Here is an 8381-nt window from a genome sequence, read left to right on the forward strand (position 1 = left end):
GCAAGTTAGAGTCCAAAACAAGGGCAAAAGTGTTTGGAAAAGTAGATACGACGGAGACGTATCAGGCCCCGGGCCTGGGCCATACATAAGCGTGGCGCGTTGTTGGACTAGGCCCAAAACAGTGCGCGGGTAGGCGGGGCAGATTTTTACTTCAGTAACTTTTCTATTCGCTGTGCTTCCCCACGACCCGCGTTGAACGCGCGATGTGGAGGATCATGCATGACGTGGGGGTCATGCGTGGGGCGGTTCCCGCACGCTGATACGTCTCCAACGTATCTATAATTTTTGATTGCTCCATGCTATATTATCTACTATTTTGGACTATATTGTGCTTTATTTTCCACTTTTATATTATTTTTAGGACTAACCTATTAACCGGAGGCCCAACCCAAAATTGCTGTTTTTTGCTTGTTTTAGGGTTTCGAAGAAAAGTAATATCAAACGGAGTCCAAACGGAATGAAACCTTTGGGAACGTGATTTTCTCATCAGATAAGACCCAGGAGACTTGGACCCTCCGTCAAGAAAGCCATGAGGCGGTCACGAGGGTGGAGGGCGCGCCCCCTGCCTCGTGGGCCCCTCAAAGCTCCACCGATGTACTTCTTCCTCCTATCTATATCCACGTACCCCAAACAATCAGAACAGGAGCCAAAAACCTAATTCAACTGCCGCAACTTTCTGTATCCACGAGATCCCATCTTGGGGCCTGTTCCGGCGCTCCGCCGGAGGAGGCATCGATCACGGAGGGCTTCTACATCATCATCCAAGCCCCTCGATGAAGTGTGAGTAGTTTACTTCAGACCTACGGGTCCATAGTTAGTAGCTAGGTTTCTTCTTCTCTCTTTTTGGATCTCAATACAATGTTCTCCCCCTCTCTTGTGGAGATCTATTCGATGTAATCTTCTTTTTGCGGTGTGTTTGTTGAGACTGATGAATTGTGGGTTTATGATCCAGTCTATCTATGAATAATATTTGAATCTTCTCTGAATTCTTTTATGTATGATTGGTTATCTTTGCAAGTCTCTTCGAATTATCAGTTTGGTTTGGCCTACTAGATTGGTTGTTCTTGCCATGGGAGAAGTGCTTAGCTTTGGGTTCGATCTTGCGGTGTCCTTTCCCAGTGACAGAAGGGGAAGCAAGGCACGTATTGTATCGTTGACATCGAGGATAACAAGATGGGGTTTTTATCATATTGCATGAAACTATCCCTCTACATCATGTCATCTTGCTTAAGGCGTTACTCTATTTTTAACTTAATACTCTAGATGCATGCTAGATAGCGGGCGATGAGTGGAGTAATAGTAGTAGATGCAGAATCGTTTCGGTCTACTTGTCTCGGACGTGATGCCTATATACATGATCATACCTAGATATTCTCATAACTATGCTCAATTCTATCAATTGCTCAACAGTAATTATTTCACCCACCGTAGAATACTTATGCTCTTGAGAGAAGCAACTAGTGAAACCTATGGCCCCCGGGTCTCTTTATCATCATATCAATCTACATCACTTTATTATTGCTTTGCTTTTACTTTGCTTTTACTTTTTACTTTGCATCTCTATACCAAAAATACCAAAAATATTATTTATCATCTCTATCAGATCTCACTTTCGTAAGTGACCGTGAAGGGATTGACAACCCCTAAGCGCGTTGGTTGCGTTGAGCTATTGTTTTTGTGTAGGTACAAGGGACTCGAGCGTAGCCTCCTACTGGATTGATACCTTGGTTCTCAAAAACTGAGGGAAATACTTACGCTACTTTGCTGCATCATCCTCTCCTCTTCGGGGAAATCCAGCGCAATGCTCAAGAGGTAGCACATGCATGCGTCATGTCGCAGTAAATGGTAAAGAGGCGGCCCACGCCTTCCTCATAAAAAGGAATAACCGCGGGGTGCAGACTGCCCCTGGACAAGTAAAGGGGTGCAAAGGAGAGCCCCTACTTTTGTACACCGACATAAGATATTGGGTACTTTTTGTCATAGCGTTGACAGGAAAAGCATGCCTCTCAAAATAATTTTATCTCTCAATTTAAGCTTTGAGCTCTCGCACCTCAACAAATCTCTGCTTCCCTCTGCGAAGGGCCTATCTATTTACTTTTATGCAATTTTATTTTTACTTGAGTCTCCATCTACTCTTACAAAGCCAACTAGGGAACACTATTGTCATACTTGTGCATTGGATGTAGCTAATATTTGAGTGTGTTTCATGAATGGATCAATGATTGAGCATAATGGGATAGTGATTTCTTGTATCGGCGTTGGTATTTCCCTAAAGAGGAGAGGATGATGCAGCACAACAACGGTAAGTATTTCCCTCAATTATTAAACCATGGTTATCAATCTAGTAGAAGAACCAAGCAACACTATGTAAACGGTACATGCACACAAATAACAAATACTTGCAACCCAACGCGTAAGAGGGGTTGTCAAACCCTCCTCGGTATTGAAATATATTAAATTGTACGAGATTTCATAAATAGATCTGACAAAAACACAAAATAAAATAAAGAAAGAAAAAGTGCAGCAAGGTATTTTTGGGTTCTTTGGAATAATAGATCTAAACACAATATGACAGGAAATAGACCCCGGGCCCCTAGATTTCACTAGTGGCTTCTCTCAAGAAAATAGCATACGGTGGGTAAACAAATTACTGTTGGGCAATTGATAGAAGAGCAAATAATTATGATGGTATCCAAGGCAATGATCATGTATATAGGCATCACGTCCAAGATTAGTACACCGACTCCTGCTTGCATCTACTACTATTACTCCACGCATCGACCGCTATCCAACATGCATGTAGTGTATTAAGTTCATGGAGAAACGGAGTAATGCAATAAGAACGATGACATGATGTAGACAAGATCTATTAATTTAGGAATAAACCCCATCTTTTTATCCTTAATAGCAATGATACATGCATGCCTCGCTACCCCTTCTGTCACTGGGTGACGACGCCACAAGCTCGAACCCATCACAAAGCACCTCTTTCCATTGCAAGAAAAATCAATCTAGTTGGCCAAGCCAAACCAAAGTTTCGGAGAAGAAATACGAGGATATAATAATCATGCATATAATATATCAAAGAAGACTCAAATAATATTCATGGATAGATCTGATCATAAACTCACAATTCATCGGATCCCAACAAACACACCGCAAAAAGTCATTACATCAAATAGATCTCCAAGAACATCGAAGAGAACATTGTATTGAGAATCAAAAATAGAGAAGAATCCATCTAGCTACTGCCTACGGACCCATAGGTCTGTGGCAAACTACTCACGCATCATCGGAGGAGCACCAATGAGGATTTTGAACCCCTCCATGATCCTGGTCCCCTCTAGCAAGGTGCCGAAATAGCGCTCTAGATTGGATCTCGTGGTTCTGGAACTTGCGGCGGCTGGAATTGTAATTTGTTGACTCCCCTACAGTTTCTGGAATATTTGGGTATTTATAGAGCTGAGAGGTGGTGGAAAGGACTACCGTGGCCTCCATTACCCATCGGGACGTGTTTGGGGCTTCTGGCACATCATGGTGTCTTGTGGGCTCCACGGGCCTCCCTTCTTGCACTTCCTTGGCGCCCAAGTTGTCTTCTGGGCAAAAAAATCTCCAAAAAGTTTCACTTCATTTGGTACTATTATTCTGCGAAGTAAAAATAGTAACTAGCACTTGGCATTATGTCAATAGGTTAGTCGCAAAAAATGATATAAAGTTGCTATAAAATGAATGTAAAACATCCAAGAATGATAACATAACAACATGGAACAATAAAAAATTATAGATACATTGGAGACATATCAACATCTCCAGGCTTAATTCCTTCTCGTCCTCGAGTAGGTAACTGACAAAAAACATAATTTTTCATGTGGAATGCTGCCTAACATGTTCATCACATATTCTTTTCTTTTGTAGCATGGACATTTGGACTTCTAGATGATTCAAAGCAATATATAATCTATATTTGACATGAATATTTCAATACTCAAGAATATCAACAAGCAACCATGTCTTTCAAAATATCAACACTGAAGAAAGTTATCCCTAGCCCATCATGCTCAATCATAGATCCATTCATGAAACACACTCGAATATTAGCTACATCCAATGCACAAGTATGATCATAGTGCTCCCTAGTTGGTGCTTTATAAGAGAAGATGGAGACTCAAATAAAATAAAAATTGCATAAAGTAAATAGATAGGCCCTTCGCAGAGGGAAGCAGAGATTTGTAGAGGTGCCAGAGCTCAAAGCTTAAATTGAGAGATAAAATATTTTCGGAGGCATACTTTTCCCGTCAAGAATTCCCAATACTTTCCATGCTAGATACATCATAGGCGGTTCCCAAACATTAAAAAAACTTTATTCCTTTGTCCACCATTCTTTCAGAACCCATGGCTAGCCGTATCCATGGGTGCCATCCATACCAATACTTTCCAAGGAATTTATTATTTGACAACATAAAGTAAATTTCTTTTTCATTTCGGGACTGGGCATCCCTATTACCGCCACACTCTCGTGCAATGACAAGTTAATAAACACTCATCTTGAGAATAACACATCTAGCATGGAAAAATATTGGCCACCCCCTGCCGCTTCATGAGCGGTACGGGCACAAAAAAGGAAATCCATTTTGAAAATTTGAGTTGGAACATACAAATTTACTTAGAAGGGCACGGGAATACCACATATAGGTAGGTATGGTGGACTCATATGGCACAACTTGGTTTAAGGATTTTTGATGCACATGTAGTATTCCTACTTAGTACAAGGAAGGCTAGCAAATAGATTGAGAAGCAACCAACCAAGAAACGAAAATTCTTATGAACGAGCATTAAGCATAACTAACACCGAATAATGCATCACAAGTAGGATGTAATTTCATTGCATAACTATTGACTTTCGTACTTGCATAGGGAATCACAAACCTTAACACCAAGCATAATTACCCACCAACATGACTCACATATTACTATCATCATATCTCAAAACTATTACAAAGAGTCAAGTTTATAATATCCAATGATCTTCATGAAAGTTTTTATTATATCCCCCTTGGATATCTATCACTTTGGGACTAATTTCATATATTACCATTGCTTATAACAAGCTCTCGAAAAAATTTAAGTGAAGAACATGAGCATAAATATATTTTTTCATCATCTCTCAAAATAATATAAGTGAAGCATGGGAGTATTTCTTCAAAATATAGAAAACCACCATGCTCAAAAAGATATAAGTAAAGCACTAGAGAAATTCCATAGCTCAAAAAATTTAAGTGAAGCACATAGAGCAATTCTAACAAATCATAGCATCATTATGACTTTCTCAAAAAGGTGTGTCCTGCAAGGATGATTATATCAAACTAAAAAGCAAATCAAGCAAAGACTCATATAATACAAGACGCTCCAAGGAAAACTCATGATATGTGACGAATAAAAATATAGCTCCAAGTAAAATTACCGATGGTCGTTAGAAGAAAGAGGGGATGCCCTGGATTACCTTGGGGTGCCATGGGCATCCCCAAGCTTAGGCTCTTTTCACTCCTTATTCCTTCATCCATGGTGTCACCCAAAACATGAAAACTTCAATCACACAAAACTTGTAACATCCCAAAATTCTAAATTTTGGAATGTTATATTAAATAAATAGTTTTGATTGTTTGTCTGATTATGGTGTGGTTGCTTGTGTGAAATTGGGTGAAATTTGAAACTTTTTGAAAGTTGAATGAGAGGGAATGAAATGACTTTCCCAAACTTTCACCTTGCATTTATGATCTCCATGAATTCATATTCATTTCGTCACAAACCCTAGAGTGAAGATGATATGACTTCTTCCATTTAAATAAATGAAAAGAGTTTTGAAAAGATTTGAATTCCATTTGGAAATATTTCAAATTCAAAAACTTTATGCAAATCAATGATTTTCATGGGAGAAGATAAATTGACTTCTTCAAATCAAATGAAATATGAGTTGGAAGTTTAAAAGGATCAAATTTAAAGCCCCTTTGAAGTTATTTTGAAACCCACTTTCAAGTTGGAGTTATTTGGCTTTTATTCAGATTATTTTCCTCCTAAAAATAAATAAATGGAAATAAGGGTAAAATTATTCCCTTCAATGGAAAATTAGGAGAAAATAAATTTGAAATCATTTTGGCATTTTAAAAATGATTTGTATTGGGTTTTATTTAAAATATTTTTTCCTATGAAAAAGAATAATTATGAGTGAGGGTAAAATGACTCCCTCCAAAGGAAAAATAGTGGGGGATTAGTTCTAAGTCATTTGGACATTTTAAAAGTCTTTTTGAATTATTTTATTGCATCAGAATGTTTTTGCAATTTTTGTAATTTTATATGTATTTTATTTGGTCAAACAAAAATGTGTACATGTATCTATATACTCCCTAGAATTTATGTGCAAATTTTCTAGTTATTTCAAATTAGTTAGATTTGTTTTGCAAGAACTATGTGTTCTCTATTTTTTTAATAAAAAAAGAGGAACCCAGCCGGCCAGGCTCGCGCCAGCCGCAGTCCAGCCAACGAAATCGGCCCACGGCCCACTCCCCGTGTGCGAAGCGCTTCTCTTCGGTCACACGACCCCTCCTCTCGTTCTCGCTCGCCTCTCCCTCTCTCTGACTGTGGGGCCAGCGTCTTCTTCTTCCTCAAGCCATGCCTGAATCATGCACGTTGATACGTCTCCAACGTATCTATAATTTTTGATTGCTCCATGCTATCTTTTCTACTGTTTTGGACTATATTGGGCTTCATTTTCCACTTTTATATTATTTTTGGGACTAACCTATTAACCGGAGGCCCAGCCCAGAATTGTTGTTTTTGCCTATTTCAGTGTTTCGAAGAAACAGAATATCAAACGGAGTCCAAACGGAATGAAACCTTCGGGAACGTGATTTTCTCACTGAACGTGATCCAGGAGACTTGGACCCTATGCCAAGGCATCAGAGAGGTGGTCACGAGGGTGGGGGGCGCCCCCCTAGGGTGCTCCCCCTGCCTCGTGGGCCCCTCGGTGCTCCTCCGACGTACTCCTTCCTCCTATATATACCTACGTACCCCCAAACGATCAGAACAGGAGCCGAAAACCTAATTCCACCGCCTCAACTTTCTGTATCCACGAGATCCCATCTTGGGGCCTGTTCCGGAGCTCCGCCGAAGAGGGCCGTCATCACGGAGGGCTTCTACATCATCATAGCCTCTCCGATGAAGTGTGAGTAGTTTACCTCAGACCTTCGGGTCCATAGTTAGTAGCTAGATGGCTTCTTCTCTCTTTTTGGATCTCAATACAAAGTTCGCCCCCTCTCTCGTGGAGATCTATTTGATGTAATCTTCTTTTTGCGGTGTGTTTGTTGAGACCGATGAATTGTGGGTTTATGATCAAGTCTATCTATGAATAATATTTGAATCTTCTCTGAATTCTTTTATGTATGATTGGTTATCTTTGCAAGTCTCTTCGAATTATACGTTTGGTTTGGCCAACTAGATTGGTAGTTCTTGCCTTGGGAGAAGTGCTTAGCTTTGGGTTCGATCTTGCGGTGTCCTTTCCCAGTGACAGAAGGGGAAGCAAGGCATGTATAGCATCTTTGCCATCAAGGATAACAAGATGGGGTTTATTTCATATTGCATGAATTTATCTCTCTACATCATGTCATCTTGCTTAAGGCGTTGCTCTGTTTTAACTTAATACTCTAGATGCATGCTGGATAGCGGTCGATGAGTGGAGTAATAGAAGTAGATGCAGAATCGTTTCGGTCTACTTGTCACGGACGTGATGCCTATATACATGATCATGCCTAGATATTCTCATAACTATGCTCAATTCTGTCAATTGCTCAACAGTAATTTGTTCACCCATCGTAGAATACTTATGCTCTTGAGAGAAGCCACAAGTGAAACCTATGGCCCCCAGGTCTATTCTCATCATATCAATCTCCATCACTTTAATCTTGCTTTGCTTTTTTACTTTGCCTTTACTTTTTACTTTGCATCTTTATACCAAAAATACCAAAAATATTATATCTATCAGATCTCACTCTCGTAAGTGACCGTGAACGGATTGACAAGCCCTAATCGCATTGGTTGCGAGTAGCTATCGTTTTGTGCAGGTACGAGGGACTTGAGCATGGCCTCCTACTGGATTGATACCTTGGTTCTCAAAAACCGAGGGAAATACTTACGCTACTCTGCTGCATCATCCTTCCTCTTTGGGGAAAACCAACGCAAGCTCAAGACGTAGCAAGAAGGATTTCTGGCGCCGTTGCCGGGGAGTCTACGCAAAAAGTCAGCATACCAAGTACCCATCACAATCCCTATCTCTCGCATTACATTATTTGCCATTTGCCTCTCGTTTTCCTCTCCCCCACTTCACCCTT

This window comes from Triticum urartu, chromosome 6 (genome assembly GCF_003073215.2).
Source record: "Triticum urartu cultivar G1812 chromosome 6, Tu2.1, whole genome shotgun sequence".
NCBI classification, from domain to species: Eukaryota; Viridiplantae; Streptophyta; class Magnoliopsida; order Poales; family Poaceae; genus Triticum; species Triticum urartu.